Source organism: Passer domesticus, chromosome 2, assembly GCF_036417665.1.
Source record: "Passer domesticus isolate bPasDom1 chromosome 2, bPasDom1.hap1, whole genome shotgun sequence".
NCBI lineage: Eukaryota > Metazoa > Chordata > Aves > Passeriformes > Passeridae > Passer > Passer domesticus.
In genome coordinates, this window is record NC_087475.1 from 52,321,285 (window position 1) to 52,346,098 (window position 24,814).

At 35.8% G+C, this 24,814-nt stretch overlaps 1 protein-coding gene and 1 long non-coding RNA gene across 10 annotated transcripts in view; one reads left to right on the forward strand and one right to left on the reverse strand.

Annotated features, from left to right (window-relative positions):
* The window catches only part of DACH1 (dachshund family transcription factor 1), a 354,945-nt gene that overhangs the window by 197,739 nt on the left and 132,392 nt on the right, over window positions 1–24,814 (forward strand). The window lies entirely within an intron of this gene.
* On the reverse strand, window positions 3,330–7,813 carry LOC135295413 (uncharacterized). Of its 4 annotated transcripts, none has more exons than XR_010357496.1 (4): window positions 7,693–7,813; window positions 7,198–7,276; window positions 6,450–6,591; window positions 3,330–3,481 (listed from the first exon to the last, which is right to left on the reverse strand). It is a non-coding gene; the product is annotated as an uncharacterized LOC135295413 (long non-coding RNA). The 4 variants fall into 4 exon arrangements; XR_010357498.1 differs by lacking the exon at window positions 3,330–3,481 and adding an exon at window positions 5,750–5,833; XR_010357499.1 differs by lacking the exon at window positions 3,330–3,481 and adding an exon at window positions 6,258–6,422 and having other exon boundaries at window positions 6,530–6,591.

Sequence of the window (24,814 nt, forward strand, 5' to 3'; positions counted from 1 at the left end):
CTACATAGAAAGCTGAAATATTAATGGAAATGACATCCATTCTGTTTTGGAAAAAGAGCAGACCAAATGATAACGAGTAACATTGACCAAAAGCAATTACTTTAAAAGGATACTGCTAAGTATCTGAGAAAAATGATTCCTTTGACTAGTTGTTTGTCAGGCCCTGTGTGGTTTTTATTGATTGCTCTTGAATATATAGCCCCCATGATTGAAAACGCTGCTGGTAATGTCCTTCTTTTTATCGTGCTGAGAGTATCTTATTGAGAATAATAAGAAAGAAATTTATACAGGAAACAAATACACATTGGAGCTTTAAATTAGCCAAAAGTACTCTATAGATTACCTGTGATATTCATTTTCTAGCATGTCTCCTTTTCTAGAGCTAGTATTTAGAATTAGATGACAAAAAAATCAGGTCTTAAAAGTAGTGTATTAAGTATTTGTTTATGTGCTTTGTTTCCCCCCTTCTCTGTATCTGATCACCTCTGCAGAGCACTGTAATTCATCTTCTGCTATGAAATATACTAAGTTTGAAATGAATCATAGATAGGAATTGAGCAGGTACTATTTCTTACATATGAATATTTTATCTTGGAGCTAACTTTTTTTTTACTCCACAGCGGCAGATTTCCTCTTGGTGTGAGTAGCTGGCAACTTAAAATGCCACTGCTCTATTTAAATGGACACTTGATTAGGATGCTCAAGAGAATGAAGACAGACATAGGATTAGATTGAAGCAGCAGGCTGCAGAATTACTGACAACACTGGCAAGGTTCTGGAGCAATAAAAATCTTCCCAGACTCTCCAGCTACACAAGGTATACAGCTACATCCTAGAGGATGGAATACAGTGTTTAGGACTCAGTCCTAAACTCAGTTCTTCAGTCCTCAACTCTTCTTTACAAGGTCTTTGAGTATGCCTCTCTCCTTGCTAATTCCCATAGCAAAGCTACAGTTACCAAAGGGACGTGTGCCTTTTCAAGTTACAAAAGTTTGCCAGCAAATTCTGTGTTTCATATATTATTATATGCTTTACTAGCAGTCCTCCAAAGTTAAGGAGGAATAGCTAGGGCTTTGAATTACTTCCAGATTTTCCTGTCGATTGAACTAAAACTCCAAGATGCTTTAAAATCCATTAGACTCCAAAGGGAAAAAATCCTTCATGACTCCAGTAGTAATTGTTCAGTCAGTCCTGAGGCATCCTTAGGAAAACAAAAACCAACCTGACATTTCTAGTTCCCATGCCCCAGTTACATGGAAGGAGACTGATGAAGTAGATAAAAGCAGATAAAAGATCTGGATAGGAAAAGAACTACCCAGAAGTTTAAATTAATAAATGGAAAGTTGGGAGCAATAAAAGATGGAGAGCTTTTGAAAAAAAAATCCATCTCTTTTCCACCTCTAGTCTGAAGCTCTTGACCTAAATTCTCACCCGGAGAAGTGAAAGCAAGTGTTACTATGGGTAATGTATCTTCTGTCTATTCTACAGAACTCATCGAAGGTCTTCACTAGACACCTCCTTAAGCAAATTTCACAAGCCTCACATCCAGGATAGTTGTATTACATCTCTTCTCCCTTGCATTGCTTGGTTCTTTTCTCCTAAACACTTCTATTGCATTAGGTCCAGCATTTTTTCTGGTGACTATCTTTCCTTTTGGAATCCATATAATGCTTATTTGGTTCATTCTGGCTTAGGACCCCCATTTATTTTGTTTCCAGAGATGTGCTGCATCAAGACTCATGCAAATATACAGGATTTTCAACTGTTTTTTAATGCAAATCAGATTTAGTAGTAATTCCTTGATATGAGAGAGAATGCAGCTACTTTATTTATCTACAAATGTAGCTTATGGAGTACAGATGCCAGCGAGAGAATTTAACTTTTTGTATAACGTTCTCACAAACATGCTTAATTACTTTAGGTGAAGTATTGTGTCAAACGGATACTGTTAGTGGTTTGCTTAAATCTGTAAGCCCTGATGAGAGCACCCTGGCCACACACAAACTGTAGTCAGGTGCCTGTGGACCAAGATCCCTATTCCCAATAATTTCTAATTTATCTTTCTGCACAAAGCTGGCCTGGATGGGCAGAGCTGAGCTAGGATTGGGTAAGGACCTGCCTTAGTTCTGATACTGAGTAGATGCTGAGGATCATCCTACAGATTAGAGCGAAGTCGTCCTGCAAGAGTCATCTTAAGTGTGTAGCTGTTGGTGCAGCAGTGCTAAACAGATGTCACAGACATGGCAAAGAATAATGGTTTGCAGTCCATGCAGTTTCCAAAATAGTATTTAAATAGACCGTAATGATTATATAAATAGCTATATACAAAATCTAGGGGCCAGTAAAACTTGAAGTTGCTTGTACACAGCATCCTTAATATTTACACATATCAGAGGTGTCCCTGGACACAGACAGAGCTGCTACTGTACCAGTACAGCAGTCAGGCTCATACTGGAGTCTCATGCTCTATGATGCAGGTTTGAACTCCTTGGTGTACAGTTGAAACCTGGACTGGAAGAAGATACACAAAAGCAGCTCTTTATTAAAATCCAGAAGTGTCATCGAATGATCAGTGATGGTGGGAAGTGGTGAAGGGGCGGGGGGAGAATTAAGGCAGAAGGAATAACCAAAAGAAATATCAGAATGAGGAAGTACAAGTTAAAAACACTATTGAGCATACTTCTTTTGCTTTGTGATTGGCCAGCTCCTCTCTTTTACTGCTCTTTGCTGTAGGATTTGCATGGAGATCTACCCAGGACAGGCCAAGACTCTGGGTTGTCTGTCTTTTGTTTATCTTGGTGTGGAAAAGCTGATTTGACAAATAAACAGATGTAGCTGGGGATGAAATTAAACTTACCTTATTTGCATTTTCTGAATTTTTTCATGGCCAGAACTATATGTATGAGCTCACCTAGAACTGAATTTTTGGCTATGACATTCTGACCCCTGTTTCAGTACTGTAATATCCTCTGATGCCACCACTTTTGTTCTGTTTTGCTGTTTGTGGCTCGCATGATACAGTTTTTACAGTGTTGTTTTTCCCCTCTGTCTCCCTTCATCATGCCTTGATAAGTATTTTGAGAAAATAGAATGCTTTCCTATTGAGGTGGCGGAGCTGACAGATGTCAGTTTATCAGATAAGCTGTGTGGAGCAAAGCCTGGCACTCTTGTAGCCACATCATTTTCTGCAAAATTCTACTTCCAGTTTTGAAAGAGATTTTAGTTTTGTTTTTGTAATTATGTTTGCAGCTGAAATACAGCTGTATTGTCTTGTGGAGCCAAGAAGAATAGAAAAAATTACAACTGATCTCCAGCTTATGATAGATGGAAAACTTTAAGAGATGTAAGTGAGCTTAATAACCTGACAAAGAGTGGAAAGCTGGGGAATCAAAATGCAAGTCTTCTTCTGTGCCGGTATCAGGATAAAAAGATGATTTGTGCAGAATTCTCTTAGGGGCCAAGGGCTGTTTTGCCAAATTATCTAGGGAGAACAGAGGAAAATAATTCAGGATTTATTGTTCAAAATAACCATCAATTTTTCATCAGTGATATCCTCTGCTATGAGTCATAGCTGGATATGTTTGTATGGGAGTGGGAAAGTAGGGATGAGGAGTATTTTATAGACAATAATATATAATGTTGCCATGGATTTTGTGGCTGCTGCTGCAGAATTTAAGAGTTGTCACCATGGAGTTTGTTTTGTTGTGTGCTGCAGAATAGGCAAAGGACCTGTGTGATGGTGACTTGCTGAAGTGGACATTAGCTCTTTGGTTTTAGGACTTCAGGTAGTAGTGGTGAAAGTAGTATTTTGTTTACTAGCTAGAGGCAATAGTCAGATTGCGTTACTGCTGCTTTCCAGATGAAAGGGAAGTAATGGTGAAGTTAAGCAATGAGTGAAAACTTGGAATGTAAGAAATAGCAGGACGTAATTTGTAATAATGTGTCTGTAGAAGGATCACCTTAGACAAACGTGGAACCAATAAGCTTTTGAAAAATCTGCAGTGGAAACTTTTATGTATTAATTATTTCCTATTTAGGTAGAAATGTTCCATTTCCTATTCAAGTGATGAGCAAATTTTTCTTCATTTTGTCCGTGGTCATATTTAGGTTATGTTGTTACGACTTGGATGGTTATTGCCAAATGTTTTTCCACTTCTGTGCTGTAACATTATGAAAAATTAAGTGGAAATTAATTATATATTACCTTTTATATGAGCAGGATTAGAAGACTAATATATAGCTAATTTTTTGAGAACACCTGTATTTCACAAAATTTAATCTATATCCTCTGACTTTTACCAAGATTCCCTGTCCTTCCCAATAGTCATTGACAGTTTATTTTAAAACAAAGGCCATAATGAGAAGGGTTTGCCTTTCTTTTCCACAATCATCATCCAAAACAGTTATAGCTGTTAAAAATTGGTCTTAGTGTTATTCAGATCACATAAGACTTCCTTTAATTGGCCCTTAATAAGCTTGGTTTAACTGGGATTTAAAGAAAGAACAGTGGTCATTAACATTAGCCAGATTAAGACTCTGTTAATTACCACTGAAAGATAAAGTAATATGCAAAGATGGGGTCTAAAATATTCTTGCACTTAAGCACCCAAGGAAGTTGAGAAATTTCTTGCTAACTGAAATGAATAAGTCAATAGCTCTTTTTCTTCAATGCTTAAAAAAGACTGAAGAGAGTGAGAGTACAATTACCACATTTAAATACTCTGACTTAATTAGTACTGTGTACACAGATATACTATCTATTTTGTTGGGTTTCTTCTATCCCTCAAACATAATTAATTATTTGTTTCAAGTTTTTGATAAACTCTGCAAAAATGTATCATTTTCTTGTCATTAATCTTTTGTATAAGCAAACATAGTCTAATATATATATATTAATATACTGATATTTAGGCTTTATATATGAATATCAGTATACAAATATACATTAATGTGCATATTAATCCATGTTTATACCTAAATAAAATATATAAATATAATATATATATAAATATATTATATATAAACCACTATTTAAAGTAGAGAATATTTTTATTATTGCACAGTAGCAATAGAATCAAAGTATTTCAAGCATTGTAAACAAAATGTTAAGATATATCCTTATAAAAGTGGCATTTTTGTGATGTCACTATACATAGTTTAAACCATTCCTCAGTCGTGACAGTCTCTCAAGTATCAGCATGACATAGTATTTCCACTTTGCAGTGGACTTGTGGTGAATTTTTCAGGGCGTCCTATCAATCACAGCACCCATCAAAGGAAAGTTCAAGAAACTGACAGCGGGCAGATATAGAATCATCTTCTTCTGTGCATGAATAGTTTCATCAGTCAGCAAGGATTTGTAATATGAAATGAAAAATTTTTGATCTCATATAGTTTTTTCTTATATTTAATGTAATGAGAGCTTTTCCCCACTGTGATACCAAGTGATAAGTTCTGGTTTAAACAAACTGCTGTTCTCAATTATTTCCATCTGTATGATTATAAATATTTTAAAAACAAGTAATTCTGTCTCTTCCAGAAAGTGATATGTGCTGATATGTTGTATATCAGTTTCATGGAATATTTTCACATTCTTGTATAGTGAGAAGGACTAACAGTTGTGCCAAGCTTACTGTTATGTATTCTCATATATTAATGATTTTTTTTTTTACTTCCATCTCTCTAAATAGACTGGTAACCTTAATTTAGAAAAAGGCACTGGTTATGTATTTTTTACATTTTATTTCTACTACTTTATATAATCTTCAATTTTCTTCAAACTGCCTCCACAGTGAACAGTTGTGCAACAACCTCTCTCTGTGACATTTATTTTCTTTGGAGATACAGACATATTAAAAAATGATCAGTTGGTAGGAAAAATAAATCCATGTGTTCCATTTAACTCAATTTAGTACTCAAGATCCTGGAGTATGCTAACCTAGAACTTTATTTTTTTGATTGTTTATTAACAATGTAGTTAGTTGAAATATGTATTTTTTAATGATAAATTATGATAAATCACTACAACATGTGGTTTTCTTTTCTGTTTGAATTTTTTTGTAATTTGTATTATATCTCCACTTTTTCAGTTAGCAGATAATAACAAACCCATGATGTTCCAGATGTACTGTAATATTTTCTAAATCAAATAAATTGAATCTGCATAGTTTCATTAGTCTCTAAAGACTATGGATGTAACATTTAAAAATTAAGTAAGTAAATTAAAAAATCACATAGCTACACAAACACACTTGATATCTTTTTATATACATCCTTTAATTAAATCAATCTTTTAATAATTTCTTTAAATTATTTTGAAATCTGGGTTCTCATATTTGGAACCCTGAGATGAGGATGAGTGGCAGATTAGAGGGTTAATCCTTAAGTCATGTCTTGTGTTGTACTTTTTGAATATAGAACACCTGCAAAAGCAAAAGAAAATTTCTCACCCATTCATACAGAAACTGCTGCTTGTAGAAGACTTGGTCCCATGTGGACATTCTTATCCTCCCAAGGGTGCACCTGATACCTCCATGCATTCTTTCATGTGCACATTTCTCAGATGATGACCATGGGCCACGAAATCTGTTGCTTTTGAAAAAACAGGAACTGTGTTAACAAAAGAACCTACCAAACTTATTGTCTCAAATAAAATAATTGAAAAACAGGGCCAAAGAGGAAGAAATATGCTTTAATCGATAGGCTATTTTTACACGTGAATGGAAATTTGAATGCATTCTATTGGATGAGATACAAACTTCATCAGCCTAAACCCAGTCAGCCTCAATCCTTTATTAAATGCAGGTTTACTCTTTGTTGGCTGTGCAATATTCCCTGTTAAATTTCTCATTCATCCATTCTTGCCAAAGCTGGCCAGCATATTGTCATTGTACCCTGAGTACTTGTGCTCAGAGTGCAGCCTTTGCTATGGAGCTGTCTGTGTTCCCTGGGGACTACTTCCACTACTTACATACAGGAATGAGGAAGGAATCAAGATAAGATCTTGCCGGCAGACCAGGAAAGTTTTAGAGAAACTTTGCGTGCCTCTGCTTGCTGCTGCTTTTATGGCAAAGAGATACTGAGAACAATCTTCGTAGGTGAGCTTTGGGAACTTGTTAGTTTACCCTAGATGGAGCGGCTTTGGCTCTGCAAATTTTTGGGGGAATCCAGTGCCAAACATGTAACCTGTCTACTTACCCTACGTTTTTCAGAAGAGTTCAAGGTATTTTCCAGTATAAAAAGGTAACTGTGCTTTGTCAGCTTATGATTTTCTAAACTGTGTAAACAAGTTTAGATGTGTAAGTCATGTGTAAGGAGTGCATAAGCAAACTTTTTGCCAGTTGTGCCACACACTGCAGTACAATCGATTCTTTGTACTCTACATGGAGCATCTGGCTAGTGATAATTTATAATAGTCATTAAAATTAACAGTTTCACTATCATGGCAAGTGGAATAATCCTTCAAATAGAACAGCACAGTGAGACAACTTTTCCTAAAAATATAATAGGATGCCATTGAAAAAGAACTGATTTGGATAACTTAAATATTAAAAAAAAACAAAAACAAAACCAGCCCATTTAAAAAAATACCGCACCCAAAAAAACCAAAACCAAAACCCAAAAAACCTAAAAAAGGACTATCTCAAATACTCCTCTTCAGATTTTCTTGTTTTCAATCTCCATGGTAAATACCTCAAGACTTGCCAGTGTACTCCTTCAATGAAGAGCAAAGCTGAAATCTGTCACAAATCATACCTAGCTGCCAGAGAAATTCAAATTGCTGTAAGCACAAGTGCCAGGGGAGCTCTTACAGCAATGCTGAAACCATAATGCAACATTCACAACGAGATCATTGCATCATAATCTCCTTCTGAATGTGACTCCCTTTGTGTGTCAGGTGTTTGCATGTCAGAGGGAGAAGAAAGGGGATTGTGAGTTTAGCACAATCTGTTGTTCTGTATTAAAGTTTGGGGGGTTTATAATATTAAAAATGACCTGTTTTTATGTAGGATATTCCAACGGCTTCTGAGCTAAACTGCTGCCCTCTAATCCCCTCAATAAAAAACACTTTTGTTAGAAATATTCCTGTTTTTGTTTCAGACAAGCTAGTTACTTGGAATTCTCTCTAAGCCTATAAGCTTACAAAAGTAAATATATATTAAAAATTATATTTTTTTTCAGTACATGCATCACAGCTATTTTAATTTCCTAAGTGCACAATCAATATTTAAATGAAGATTCTTTGATTCTTTCTCAGCTGCATCAGCTTTTGAGCAGAGTAAGTTTATGAAAATCCATGGAGGGCTTCCCCCCCTCCGATTTACAGCAGCGTAAGTGAAAGGAGAATCAGGGACATATATTACAAAATTTCATTTACATTATTTAAACATCCATCAGGCCTGCCTTTATTTCATGCAGTCATGCTCACAAAGTATATGGAGGTTGTTTTGGATATTTTTGAGAGCTTATCAATATAATCTGAGACCTGAATGTATGTCTTAAAAAAAACCCCTCAAGATACAGTGACTTACAGTGAAGAAAGCTGGCAGCAGAGATGTGAGGAAAGCTGAACATCCCTCTCACTTTACTGCCACCCAATAGTATTTTAATAATTAATTTTGGCTACAAGAAAATATGTTTGATTCACTGTGTTATGCAACTGAAAACCATTTAGAGCTAATGATAGGAATAAGACTATGGATGAGTGTATAGATAATTTCAGTGAAAGACGAAAATCTCACTTCAGTTGTCCTTCTACATAATTCCTTGTACTGCTTTTATGATAGACATATAATGGTGATTTTCACAGAAAAAAATAAAGGAGAAAATAATGTTTGATATCAGTCCTGTTTAACTTATCTAACTTGATAAGGTGCTGAAGTTTGGAATCCAGTTATCCACAGTTCAAAAATAGATATGCCCAGTGTGTGATGATGTATATCTGAATTGCTGTGTACAGCTGACTCACCACTGACTATACAGGGCATGAGGCAGTTGGTAACTTATATTGAATGTTTCAGCTAAGTGAATTTAGGTGCAAACATCTCATAATTGAGTTGTGTGTCCAGTACCAGTAACAGGATTAAGCAGGGCTGATTTAGTTGGTATCTGTATTATTTACTCTTTAGCTATCAGAAAAAAAAATCAGAAAGAGAAATTGCCAATAAATTTATTGTAGAAGATCAACTATATCTGCATAGACTGGTTTCAGACCTGTGATCTGTAGGGCAGAATTCAGTACGTACCTTGCTTGATGTGTGGAATTGGGCACAAAGCAAGAAGCCACTGTAAGTTTCACCAAGTTGGGTGGTGTGAGCTGAGAACTAGTCAATAAAGCATCTCTAAGGAAATATGGTCAGTATGAGTGACTCAAACATCTTTCTCCCATCTCTGTAAAAGAAGTTATTTGCCATTGTGGAGGGCCTCTTTCTGTGTTTTATCAATGTTTTTTTCCTACAATAGATATAAAATGTAAAATATGGAACTAGACCTTGAAATGCCTCATTGTTTTTAAACAGAGTAGATGGATATCATGATGAATGCAGTTGATGGGGATTTTAAGGGTATTTTAAATATCTAAGTTCCCAAGTACAATCTTAACCTTCTGCCAGTCCCTTTACAGGTCTATGAAGGTCTGGGACAGGCCAGAGGTATGAAGGTATTTTTCAAAACTACTGGGTGCTTAAGACCTAGACTTAGAATCATAACAGTTTTAAGATTTTCTTATTGTCGGTATTTCTGCCCTGCCTAGCTTAGGTGGCTACACACTTCTTTTTTTTCTTCTTTTCTTCTTTTTCTTTGAATTCTAAGGAACCCTTTACTTCCTGTGCTTTGTTTTGTATATATGAGTTGCCTTCAACTCTTTTATTTCTGCTGGCTAAAAGTTAGGTATTGTGGTACAACTGTGCCTTTTCTTGGACCTGAGGATAAATGCCAAAGAGCAATGATGGAAAGAAGAGAGAAAGAGAATAAATAGTTCCGCATGCCACTGAAACTGCATAGGGAATTTAGGTAGGCAGAATGCAATTATGCATTTGGAATATAGCCAGGACATATGGGTTAACACATGTACTCCTGTGAAAAGTGCCATGGGATATTTAATGACTGTAAGTTGTCAGAACTCAGTTTTATATCTCATCTGAAAGACAGCACCACCAGCCACATGATGTCCCTTCGCACCATGCTGAAGCAGTTCCTTGCTGTAGACTCAGAAGGAGGGAGGGAGGGAGGGAGGGAGGGAGGGAGGGAGGGAGGGAGGGAGGGAGGGAGGGAGGGAGGGAGGGAGGGAGGGAGGGAGGGAGGGAGGGAGGGAGGGAGGGAGGGAGGGAGGGAGGGAGGGAGGGAGGGAGGGAGGGAGGGAGGGAGGGAGGGAGGGAGGGAGGGAAGGAGTGGTGTCTTCTAAATCTCCACTTCCATTTCCTGCTGCAGTTGGGCTTTCTTGAAAGATCATAGTAAAAGATTAATCAAGCCCAGCTTTCTTAGCTACTGAGCTCCAGCAAGTTCACTATCCAAATCTGAATATGATTAAATTGCCTCAACCAGAAATGGCTTGCTCTAAGAAAGATGATGTTGTATCACACATTTCTTTGGATGGGGCCCTGCAAACCCTTCTGGTCTGGCCACCTTTGGAAAATCTCTCATGAGTGTAAAAGTGTTGCTCAAAGTGGAGTAATGCAAGTGTGTAGTAAAAAACATAAGCATGTTAGCAAAATCTTTTTTGTTTGTCAGCTTATTATGGCATGATAAAAAAATAAAAATGAAGAGGATGAAGTGTGTCAGCTATTGTATATGTTAGAAACATAAGGACTCTTAAGAAACTGTTATGCCGGATGGTTTAGGTCTACTATGTGTTTAATCTATTTATATGAAATCTATTTTGGTAGCACTCAAAGCTAAGAACAGGCATTGCAATGTCATCTGACTGTTACTAATTTAATTTTTATGAATTTCTGCAGTCCTAACTCTAACTGGAGCACCCCAATCTTCTATTCTATTATAATTTGGGTGGGTTTGATGATAGTAATTGTTGAAATGCACCCCAGGCTGTACACTTGATGTGAAGCTTGGTGGATTCTTCTTCCTGTAGGCTGGTAATGGCAGATAATTTTAATTTTTCCTTTTTAGCAAGGGCTGCTCAAAGTTGTGCTTTCTGCCCTTAATTGATGGGCTTATTTAATGAGGATCTATGGCAGAAAACAGTGTACACCAGTTTCCTGAAGTTTGAGCATTCAATATAATCGATATTAGTGGTGTTTGTCGTGTTGGTCTGCTGATGGGAGCTTCTTTGCAGGACAAGTCATAAAGGGCTGGATTCCACAGATAAAACAGCCTTTGTGATTCTTGAGTAAATAAATGCATTCAGTCCCTGCATTACACCATTTTTAGGCAGCTTTGTCCCCTCCTGCAGAGAATTGATTCTGTTTGTCTTTGCAGTTGGGACTTTCTTTTTGATGTGGTGATTGACTGGAGCTCACCAATAATTTGTTCAGCTGTGTAAGCCCACTAATTTCCCAAAGTTAATCATAAGAGTGTGTATGGTTGAGATAATTGAGCTGGTTGCCATACTCAGATATAATTCTGCAGACAAATTCTTGATGCAAAAGTCATGAAACTGCAATGTTAAAGGGAAGCCTTTTAAAGACAAGTGTTCAGAATATTGTAAAGCCTTCCCTGTTCTATATGTTTCACTTTTGGTATAAAAAAGGCTGTCCATTTTCTCTAGAGAAGACATGATAGTATAACTATTATCCACTTGGAATAATAAGTTTCTTGTTTTCAAGAGAAATGAGAATAGCTGAACCAAAATGTAACAAAAATAAAATAGAGATAGGTGTAACTGTAAAATCTTAGAACCAGTCACACTTCTAGCATGAGAGCTTGTTAAGAATTCATACATTCTTGGAATTTATTAAAGCACCACTTACTTATGTGGTGTCATTTTTTCTTGAAAATGCTCTGTAAAGGAGCAAAAAAGAATGCTTTAGATATGAAAGGCTACACTATTTCTGCAACTGCAAGGTGTGTAAAGCAATTCTTAAAAATGCAAGAAGAAATCTTATTTAGAATTATATGATTCTGCATTATAACCAAAGAAAAATAAATGAAAAATCTATAATGGTTCTTAAATATTCTGCAAGCTATGGAATATGCTGTGAGTCTTACCACACCAGAGCTAGCAAAAAAGTTGCAGTTTTGGTATGCTTCATTAACTGTTTGCATACAAGACAAAAGTGCTTTCTGATGAAGTGTAAAACCAACTTGGGACCAATTTTCCACAACATAAATTCAACATTCATTCCATCCCCTGATATTCTTAGATTCAAACAGCTAGGGAGGTTTTATGTGTTATCTTTTATCAATAATTATTTTTAATTCTACAATTTTAGATTATTCAGCCAAATGTAATAAGCTCAAGTTGATTTCATACTGTGATGATTGCTGTTAAAGACATGTTGCTTTCAAGAGTACTGTGATTAGTGTCGTTATGTGTGTTTTTAAGCAGTTATTTGAAATTCTGTATTATGGATATCTCTTCCTAGAGTTATATCTCTAGGTTTTATCACTGGGGAAATACATTTTATGCAGGCATGTTTTCCTTCAAGGATGAATTTAAGATCACACCTTTTAATACTCTTTTTATTCCATTTGTGGAGTTGAACTAATTGTATGGTGATAATGTGTATTTCAGTGAAGTGGGAAATGCCCTTTCAGATTTGGTACTGCACATCTGTGAAAGTGATTTATTGTGATAATGTATTTAATGCTTCTGCTCATGATTCAAATTTGTGTTTGCTGAATTCTGTGTGGTCTCAATTTTTCTATTGAAGCTTGGCTGGTGATGTGCTATCTTTGTATCTTACTATAAACTATTGGGTATTTACTGAATGAAGTTTATTTTACTTTTATTATAGAGCAGTTTAGCTATGCAGAGGAGTTACTAGACTCCACTGAGGTGAGAGGGCACATGGCAAATGTAGAGTGCATTAATGTATACAAAATAACTGGAATTACAGGAACTTGGTCTGACATGAAGGTTTACAAGTTATCCTTAATCACTTCCAACCTGAATAGGAAAATACTGCAATTTTCTCATTAGCTTTATGTAGACTTATTTTTAGTTTCTAAGTGATTTGCTTGAGGTAGAGAAAGAGAAATAAATAATAGTTTTGTGGAAGTTTATTAATAAGGGAGGGGGAAAGAGTGCTCTGGTGACCCCCTACTTGCAGAGGCTACCCTGTAGACTGCTGAGAGACCTCACTATAATCCTCATAAACCTTTTATAGTAAATGCCAGAATGAAAACTGTCTTTATTCATTCTTTTTTACTGTCTGTTTTCCAGTTCTTTCTTACTTACAGTGAGGAAAAACCTAAAAAAAACACTAGAAAGGACTTTTTCTTCTTTTTTGTTTCTACAGTTATTCTCATATGTATTTTCTGTGTTTTGGGAAATGTTCAGGTACATAAAGATGTGGACAGATTGTTGATGGACAGGCAGAAGGGATCCTGAAGAAAACTGAGTATTGAGACTGAGATCAGAAGAAGTTGAGCATAATTGCCTTATATGCAATATTTGACCCTATGTATAGCCTCACATATGCGTTGAATTAATGCAAAATTGTTGCTGAATACAACCACTGAATAAATGCTTTAGAGCCTATTAAGTATGTCATTCTGTTTGAGTTTTGTGCTAATTTCTTTCCACATGTTAACGCCCATCATGGCTTTTTTTTTTTTTTAAAATATTGTGTTCAGTCCTTTACTATGTGTGCTTTAAGCATAGGAACTGTTAGCACGTCTGAAGTAACATCTGCTCTGTCTTTTTGTCGCTGAGTTCATGGTATAATTAGCTCTATATTTCACCAAATACAATTTTGCTCCCATGGTGGATAGAGCAGCATGAAGAAAACATAAATAATTGCAGATTAGAGAAACAGAAGGGAAAGGGGGTGTAGGTGGCTTTGATGGAAAAAAGGGTTAAGGGAATAGAAGGTCAACTCATTATAGGACATAACATTGTTAAAATTATACTTGAGTATACTTTAGCTTCTCACATCTGAAGTATGTAACTTTCTTGTTTAATTCCACCTAGTTTTGCTAAAAGAAAAGGTGTTTAAAAATAGAAATTTTATTCTAGGTTATACGCATTTAAAAATCCTTGATTATGTGTAAACTTAAATGAACAAGCACTCTTAGACTAGGGTATGATTTTTTTATTAGCTTAAGATTGCAGTGTATAAATCACACTTTTCTGGACAGCACAATGAAGAAATATTCCACGGAGGCTTTTTGGGTGAGCATTATGCAGCTTGCTACAGTTTCCTACTCTGACAATTCTCTGTTATGAAACTACTCCCAGCAAGAAAGACATCAGCAGCTGGGTTCAGTACAGGTACCTTGTACCATTTGGAATGCCTTCAGGCGTCCCACTTGGCCTCCGGCTTCCCCTCCTGAGTGGCAGAGATCATATCCAGTAGGTGCTCTGTCATATTTGTGAGCCCTGTGGGGACACATCAGACACCACGTCAGGGCACCTGAAATGACAGCAGGTGACAGAATAGACCTCCAGAGCTTGCAGTGCCATGTGCAACACAGTTGCCTTGTCTCAGGGAGCAAATAGTGTCACTAATAAGACAGTGAAAATACTTCAGAATTTCTTCCTTGCCTTAATTTGAACTTATATTAATGATCCTTTAAAAGATTATCCTTTCTATAACATCCAGAAATGTAATTGGTGCAACTACTAATCAGTATTTAAATAATGGTAGGATTTTGTGATGTCTTACCTGTTTTAAAGTTATTTAGCAATTTTTCTCAGCCTTGTCTAAATAGAATCAGTTTATGAAGAGAAAGGAGATCATAGTGGTTATAACCACCAGAAATTTTCCAGAAATACTCATGTCTGACCATGTTCTCTCCATAATGCATATCTTTTAAGAATGGAATGTTTTCCTACTTTGTCTCTTTTCTCATGGAGTATCAGTAGTTTTCTAATGGCCTCATCCAAATCAAAATAGACCCCATTGTTAAATAGTTCCCCAACTTCAGCGAACTTCACAAATGTGTTCTTTTGGAACTTCATGGGTTGTGTTAGAGTATGTTCTGCTAATACTGAATCCAAATTCCATGGAATTGCTGAAAAATGTGGGTAAAGAGCTGTAGGTGAAAGTTTGGAAGATAATCAACTCCCTGCACTCACAACACACTCACATCACTCTTACAATGACCTCTTTTCTGACAAAGGGATTTTGAATTTCCATATGCTGTGTATGTGCATATGTATGCATCTTGTACATTTGGGTTTAGGTATACAGTTTGGTACAAATCTCTTTTGCCCATTTACAACACTTCTTCCATAATCAGTAAGAGCTTAGACTTTTTAATCAGTGTGTTTTAAAAACCCATTCAATTCTCATTGATTGAGAAAATAAATCATCTTAAGAAGAAATAAATCATCTTAAAATTAGTTTGCTATTCATAGTTTAGACTCATGTAAAGGATTTCTGACTTCCGCTTCTTTACATTTTTTCTTGTGTTTTTTGCCTGTTCCTAATTAATTTCTTTATTTGAAACCTTAAAAAATAATTTTAAAAAAATCAGTTGTGCCCAGACTCTAGGGTAGGAGATAAATTGAAATTTGAACGTTATAGCAGGTCATGCTGAGGTAAGGAACACAAGATTTAACATCTAAGGTTAAATTGTCATGAGGTACAGTGATCTCAGTTGTCACTGCTTTTGTGTAAGCAGCTTTGTTAGAGTTAAGTATTTCTGGTACCATTATAATATTAGTTATTGTAATCTTCAAAGAATAGTATAGAACAAGTAATAAGGCTACTGGTACAAGAAAATGTAATTTTCCTCCTTTTTTGCTTTCAGACTACAAACAATAAATCATTTTGTTCAAAAGACAATAATGCACCAACTGGGTGCTGGTTTAATTCCTATCAGGGGAGGTCTTCAGTAGCTTTCTAAAACAAAGTAATTAGAGAAGGAGTTCTTTTATAAAAAAAGGATTATTTTTGTATATCTCTTGTGTTCTTACAGGTGTTAATCAGAGTAGAGTAAAAAAAATTGTATTCTACTTCCATTTTACATCAGAGACATAGAAGTTATAAATCAACTACAACAATTACAAAACACATAAAGAAAAATCCCAAGAGCAACAAGAATTTAGACGTAAATGGCTTCATTGTACTGATGAAGGTTACGGTTGTTTAGTGGGAAAAGAAAATAATAGGAATCATAGCACATAAATGAAAGAAGGATGTCTTGGGGGAGGGGAATGGGGAAATGTTTCCTTAATAAAGTCAACATACAGAAATAAAACCAACATCTGCTCCTCGTTTCTCTATTTGATTTTACTTTTAATTACAGAACTTCATAGTTGAGGCAATTTTAGTAGATGTGTAGCTTTTCCATTTTTGTGGTTGCAGCTACTGACCAAGTTCTAGAGGCACTGAGTTTATGTTTGTGCTTTTTTCCTCGGTCTTTGAATAATACTGCCTAGCAGTGGACCCCGTTTGCCTTTTGAAGGGATGTCTCCTGAGTTTCCTGGCTTTTAGTACCCTGCAGCTAGTAAGCTTCAGCTCAGTGGCTCCTGGTGCATAAGGGAGGTTATGGAAAAGGTTTTACACCTCTAGCTTCTCTGTTCACCCTCTGAGTGTCTTTAGATTTCTCACTTTCTAAATTATTCTTCTAGGCCTTTATTAATGGGGAAAAGCTATTTATGTAAGCATGTAGAGGTGGGATCCTGTCCCATGTAGAGACGGGATGAGCTGGAGGAGATAAAGCCAGGGCTCAACTAGATACGTCTGTGGTCAGAAGCAGAAATTTGTCCTATGTGCAGGAACCACCTTTAACATGTGATTATTGTTTTGTCAAGGGAAGATTACTGGCTTTACAAATAGTATTGCAATACAGCTTCAATCTGACATACTAATTAATTAATAGATAGGTGAAATTTCCTGGTCCGTCAGCCAAAAATAATTATGCCATGAGCATTGTTGGGGTATGACTGCAGTGATTTCAATAAGGAAAAGTGCACTTGTTGTAGGGTTCTGTGTAGTTAAGGAACTTGTACTGAACAGGTGAAGATTAATGTGCTTGCAAGATTTATACTCAAGGATATTAGTGCAAAGCTGCATAGACTGAGGATGTTTAGATAATTGTGTTAAATTTTGAAAACTTGGTAGAGTTCTTTGCAATCATAAACTCTGTTGTAAAAAGTTACTTTCAGGAAATAGCCATTTGCAAAATCCTCCAATTTTTTTTATAATATTCTATATTTCTGAGCAATATGTCCTCAAAACCATATACAAAACTCCTACGTGGATTTCTGAAAGAGTATTTGTACTGTATTGTATTATTTCATGTTCCCTAACTGATAAATTTGCTCCATTTTAACTAAAAAAATATCTGGCATAGTCTTGAATATTTTAATTTTCGATTATGCTAAATAACCTGTGTGTTGATATTTGCCAGTGTACATGCTTACATTCTTAATCAAAGCTGTGTGGGAGATCAGGTTCTGAACTGTATGTGTACATTGACTCCACGTTTCAGTATTGTTCTCAGCATAGCAGAGAAGATGTAGAAAGGTATCTAGACTTAATGAGACTTTCATGACTACCTTTGCCCTTTGAAATGAAGTAGATTCAGGGACTTTATAATCTGCTTTTTTGGGACCGCACTATGACACCTGTCTTGTGAGAGCTGTCTAAATTATAGTGCTGTGACTACTCTTGATAAGTCAACTGTAGTCACTGGCCAAAGCAACACCTTTAATTACTCAGGATTACTAAAAAGTATCTTCTCATCATACATGCTGTAGAGTCAGCTGTTCAATAAGTGATTTTTATGGTTTTGAGAAGTTGCTTCACTAAACCTTGACCCAGTGTGCTATATAACTAACTGATTTACATGGAAGTTCTGGAGGTTACTTCTCATTACTCATGTATTACACATGGGTTAGTTGCCTTTTTGATCTCCATTAATATTGTGCACTCAGAAATGTTCTTCAATTTTATGATTGGGTATTTTCTCCATTTATTATTTATTGTATGCTACTATTCCATGTTAACTCCCTCATTGAATCATATTGTATACATCTTACTGCAAATATCACTGAGCTGTGATCACATGTTCATGATGGGTTTAAAACTCAGTAATCATTCAAAGTGTATACTGTGGAATGTTTTATTCTTTATGTCTGTCTAATTAAGTGATCTTTTAGATGTAAGGAATAATCTCTTTTTTTCTACTGTGTGTAAGGCAGGTGTTACAGAAAGGTTGCAACCCCACTCACAGAAGATAAAAATAGTGACTTTTCATGGAGTTCTGTTTGCTGTGGTATTTTAATGTTGCCCTGAAAAGTCTTCCTCTGCAACCATGGATACTAGCTTCTGTGCCCATTACTTTTATGCAGTAGATGTATGTTGCATCTCAGCTACAAGATGAGAAGAAACACATTCTGCTTGCTCTATGGTTAACTGAGCCATCTCTCCCTGCCTCAGTTCTTCCTGATATTCTATTTTAATTGGCTATTATGGATTATTTAATTAATAATTGGGTCCCAATCTGACCCACATTTCATCTTTAATTTAGAAGTTTGGATTTGTATTTGTTTGTTTAATGAGTTTGCATTGTTTTAACTCACTGACAATTAATTGGGCAGCCTAGGTCAGACTCCTGGCAGTGTTTTTTTCTCTGCATGATCTCATTCTTACTCACTGTCTGAGGCCTCTTTCAGCCTGAGCATGGAGGGAGGGAAAGGTATGCCCTCCAGCGTGACATAAAGCCCGAACCATTTCAAGATGGCTGTTTGAGATTGAATGTAGAAGATTTCAGCAGATGGCTTCTAATTACTTGAGATATGCCAAAGTGCTGAAAGGAGTATTTGTATCTTCAAACCTAAGGGGTAGCTGTACCTGACACGATGTGAGTGGCATGTGCATTAATGTACCCATGTCAGCATTTATTCCATCTACAGTTTCTGCCATGAGCTTTATCACAGATAATTGTCTATGATATGAATGGAACTTCCTTGAGTATTGTTGTAATAGAGCTATAACTAATAAACCTATTACAGAAAGTAGAAGAAAATCCTATGCTTTTTAATGGAAAGTAGAAATAAAGCGACAATCTATATTCATACTCATTTTGTCAAGAAAGCTATGGAAACTTTGAATTAAAACTATCATTTTGACCTTTTAGTTGAGTTTATAGGCAAGACTCTCTTTATGATAGTGAGCAATTTCTTTAAGATGCAGGGAAATTACTGTTACATTAGTTGCATAAAATAATTGAGAATTTTGAGAGAGAGATATGTCATGCTCACCTTACTCATACTGTTAGTCTCAGCAAGGTCAAGGGACTAATTGTGGACCCAGCCTGCCCTAAGCCAGTTGCAGTACATAATTGCATGCTGCCCTGGGAGCAGCATAAGAAGGAAATTGTGACTTGGAGCAATTCTGTTTGGTATTCTGGGGAGTAGGGTCAAAACTAGCCTCAGTGTCTGCTCCCTCCCTTCCCCTACCGGTGGGTGGTGAGTCTGCAGAACTCATTTCCCCTCCTGGGCTACCATCTGTGGTATGAGAAACCGGTTCACGGAAGAGAAACTCAGAGTTTCTTTCAGAAGGTCTGTGTATCAAACCCCTCTGATTTCTATATTTTTCAAATACATTCAGGGTAATTAGTTCATATGCTGAAGTAAAATTAGGAATGTTATTTTTAAGCTTCCCTGTAGGACCTTGTGTTAATCAAGTAGTGAACTTCTGATATTGTTTGATTTGCTAGTAATTCTAAGACTCAGCACAAACCATTTTTCCGAGCAGCTTGTTTAGCCTTAGAAAATGTCACCAGCTAGAGCTATTTACGCAACACATTCCAAATTCCTGTGAGTTGAGCGGTGTGTGTTTTGGAATGCTTTAACCTCCTCACTAAAATGAAGAACTCCCTCTAATTTCAGCTGCTTCCAGGAATATAACCCAGTCTCCCTGGAAGAAAACCAGTCTCATCAACGCTATCTTGTACTGACAGAAAGTTGTATTAGCAGAGGTAGAATGTGTCTCTGAGCAGCAGATCACCCCTGAACTTTTGTCAGGGTGTGCAGGGGAGGATTTGAAGCTTTTAGGGACAGTGCACTCCTCATCACCACAACAGAAATTTCTCTGAGAGTGATCACTTTTGTTTCTCAGTATGTAAAAAATAAACCCTGTTTAAAATTGTCAGTTGTTAATGCTACTTCAGTAAAATAAAATGCTGGTTTCTGTATTTCTTTTCTTTTTCCCTTGGTTTAAATAACACTGACATTTTCTTACCTCTCTTCTTATATATATATACATATTCTGACATAAAAGAGAAAATTACAGGCTCTTCTGCTATAGTTCAAAATTTTAGCAAGAGTACTGGTAATAACATCTGGCATGATTGAAACAGCCACAGTGAATTTTTCTTTGAGAAACAGTATACAGTTATTATTGCTAAACATGAAGTTACATGGGTTTGCTTGCTTAATACACAAAGAGGTTTGTACTCAAAGGGATTTTTTTTTTCTGTTGCCTGCCTTCTCAGGCCTGTTAAATGATGCAACATTGTGGTCTTGTTAGACAATAATAACAGAAACAAGACTTCTTTAATAAGAATTTCAAATAATCATATAATGCCATCATTTACAGTAGTATTTTATTTTGAAAAACATTATTGAAATAATACCGAGATAAACAATTTTAGCTATATTCCAGTGCCTATCCGAGCACTGTGGGTATTGATTATTATATGTGCATTGAGAAATTATTACATTAAGAACATTACATTTGCTTGAAGTATAAAATCCACTGTAAAAAATAGCTTAACCAGCATTGCAGTCCAATTTACACAGTTAAAAGTTTCCATTTCATTTTTCTTATAGACATTTTGTGCTTACATTCCTTCTCTACTGTGGCAGAAAATGTACAACTTATGAAATAAACCCTGTAATTTAGGTTTATTTTTTTATTTGTTTATTTTTATGTATACTTTAAATATTTGGTAGCAAAGATACATCTGTACAATATACATAACAATAACATGAAATAACATTAAATCAGTAGCCACAGATTTTAGTAACTGGTATGAATAAGGAAGTTTACTTTTATCAGGTGACCACGAACAATCCACTCTGCACTCTCCACCTAAGTGTTATTTAGACTTTAATAGACTAAGATCTTGGTGTCCCCTGGGAGGAAAGAAAGTATAAATACTCACATAACAAATGTGGTCCTTGAACTTTTATGCATCTGCGTGCATTGGTACATGCCAAACATAACATACTGCAGCTTTTTCACCTTCAGGCTTCTGCAGAGGCTATTAAATTGTGTAATCTGCAGAGGATACATATGGAAAGCCTTTCCTTATCCAGCTCCCAGACCAGCTCTACGAGAGTCTCTGCTTTGGTGGAGAACAGAGTGGTTGGTGTTAGTGGTACCTTGTGAGCTTGGTTCTTTCTGGGTATGAGAAGAGCACAGTGAGCCACCAAGATATGCCCTTATACATCCCATGAAGCAAATCTGTCCCTATGCATGCTCCACACAGGTAGTGTGGGTAAGGGCAGCAAAAATTCATTAAGGACCTTATTTCCTCTGTCAAGAGAATAGGAGAAACCTGTCAAACCCCCCCCCCTCAAACAGCAGTTTGTATACTATGTATAGATTCTGGGATAGGTAGAGAACTGTTGCAAGCCATTTGCCTGAAAAATAATATTTTGACATTCATGTGCTTGTCACCTGCTTTCTTAAGGTTTAGAACAAAGCTTCGCAACAATGTTAGATAAATCCAGGGTGAATGTCCTTCTGTAACCCAAAAACCTGCATTCCCTGGCAGGGCTGGAAGTGTAGTCATGCCTGGGGAGATGTCCCTCAGATGGTAATGCTCACCCAGTCACAGGGATGTCCCCCTAATTTGGGATATTACATCACACTATTGCAAGAAAAATGAATTTTTTAAAATCTAAACTGAGATGCTAAAATCAACATGTATTTGTAGCAGAGATTTTTAAGATATATGAAGGATATCAGGATTGGTGATACAATTGCAAGAGTTGACGACACTGTATGTGGCACAAACAGTTGGTTTTAGCTATCTTTAGATATTAAACACATTAACATATCTAAACATATTTATGTAGTAAACACATCTTATTCATAAATACAAACATTTATGAGGAATTGATTTTCCTGAACTGTCAGCTACATCAGCAGGCACTTGTAATGTACCTTTTGTGCAAGTCGCACTGTAAACTGAAATGCAAAGTACATATGGGTAGGAAATCCTTTTCCTGTGAATTGTCCAATCAGTCTTGCATTGTTTGAAATTACCATCACCACATACTTACCATATGTCATTTCATATAGGAAGATTGTGCAACTTGGAAGAAGCAGCTTTAAACCTTTATTTTCTGTTGGTTACTTTAATCTGTCTGCTACTTTCTTTTTGCAGTATAATACCAAAGTGAGTCATGAGTCTTCTGCAAGTTAAGGGCATGTGGATATTATCAGGAACAAATGATAATGTATAATAAGTTTGGTTTTATGTAAGTACTGTTTTAAATTAATTAAGGCTAGGAAAAAGAGGATATGAATTACCTTTAGTAGTATCTGTAAATATAACCCATTCTGCAGTTTCTGTGTATAGCAGGCATCTGTGCTTGGAGACTAAATGGTGAATGGGAATCTAGCTATCAAAAAACAGTTGCTGGGATGAAAGTCATGATCGATCTCTGTATTTATAATTTTGTATTTTATCAGTGCTTTCAATCTTATTTGCCATAGCACAGCCATGTGCAATAAGAAATGTCTTTGCACTTCAATTTAATTTTAAAGTAATTGTGTCTAGAAGATGCCTTGATACTAAAAAAGTGTCATATAATCCATGTAATTATAGTTTCTGCCTGTTCATTTATTAGCTACATTTACAAGCAAGAGGTAGGTTTGTATGTTTTCAAAACATATGCTTGGTAAGCACTAAATCTAAGACTTATAAAAACATTATCAATATGTTCTAATTAATATTTGCTCTTTTCCTTAAGCTATTATGAGGATACTTAATGCATAGCCTAAAATTAGAGTTGACAATTGCAAATACAACCCAACCAACATAGTAATAAAATCAATACTTACATTTCCCTTGGGGCCACTATTTACTGTTTGCTGTGCCATTTCCTTAATGGAATGGCAGTTATGTTTGCAGAAACCTTGTAACTATGATTTTTGTATTTTAACTAAAAGCAGCTTTCCTAAAGTAGTATGATTAAAAAAGAATCTGGAGTTGCTTTCAGAAAATTGCTGTAAACATTTTGCAGCCAGTTCTAACAAAGACTAATAAATGTCACTGAATTCTAAAATGAATTATTTGTAATGTTTAAAGTCCTTACAGTTGTATTGCAATAGACATTTGCCTTAATCTTGAAATACTTCCCTGATTTGTTTTTACTTTCATTTACTCGGTTCAAATTATTCTTAATCACTGAAAGCTCATTCCTGTGGAGGTCTGCAGTGTTCTCAAAGTGTACAAGGGAGTCTGGCAGTTTATTTGACTTAGCAAATTAAAATAATGGAGGAAAGTATGATCTTTGAGATGAGTCATTGCAGCTGCTGCACAGATCTAATTCTAGTATTTCGACTTGGTTCTTCTTTCACTGAAGTCTGCCATTCTCTGTCAGGGCAGCAGGCGTTTCTGTGCCTTGCAATGTAACTGTATAGTTCAGAAAGCATGCTATAGTTGACATTTATAGTGCACACAAGTGTCCTGTGTGTTTGCATATTCAATAGAATATTTCTCTAATTATCTCTGACAAGAGGGATGCGCATATGAAAGAAAATCTGTGAGTCATCATGGCTTAATAATTTGTTCCTTATGGGGCTCTGCTGACCATGCAGTGCTCTTGGCATAGCTGAAGTTTAGGGTAACAGGTTCTGTCATACAACGTGGCCACTTGCTTGGGCTCAACTGTCAGGGACTAACTTAAATGTAATTGTTAACTAATTATTACCTTTGATCATCTGACCTTATACCAGACTTCTGCTTTCACTCCCATTTTGCAACTATTATTTTGAATAGTATTCATATGAGTAGGTCATTTGTAGTCTGTATCAGTGTCTGATTTTAGTCACTCCATGTGAAATGTCACCATTTCAGGATCTGCTTTCATTTCACTTGTTAGTGATGTGGGAAAATTAAAAAATATGGAATGCAAAAGAAATTTTGAAATATGGTAATTTGAAAGCATTGAAATAAGAAATGTTTTATAGTGATGCAGAAAGTATACACGTATAGAAAAATGTGTATTATATATCTAATAAATCCATAAACATAATAACCAAAATATGGTGAATTGAACTGAAAAAATACCAGAACAAAATGGAAGTTCAGGATTAGGTATTTTGGTCCAGTTCTGAATATTTTTTCAACTTTTAAGTTACAAATGTCATCTGGATTGCAGTGTTATTTGTAACTTTTGTGTTAGGATGCATTTAAAAATATGTTGAAATTTGTCTTTTAAATATATATGTACAAGAATTTATAAGAATTATGCGAGTTTTTATACATAGTACAGTTTCGGTAGAGACTGTGTCATCAGTAATCACTTACAATTTTTAAAATTTTTATCTGAAATTTTAAACAAAAATATCTGAGGTTTTGCCCTCAGGCCATTATTCATGGTTCTAGGTTTCAACAGCAACAATTCAGCTTCCACAGAGAACAAGTCAGGATAGAAACAGAAATATCTTCCAGTATTCAAATATTTTCTTTTGATTTTAATACTTCTAAGCTTTGGAGGAAG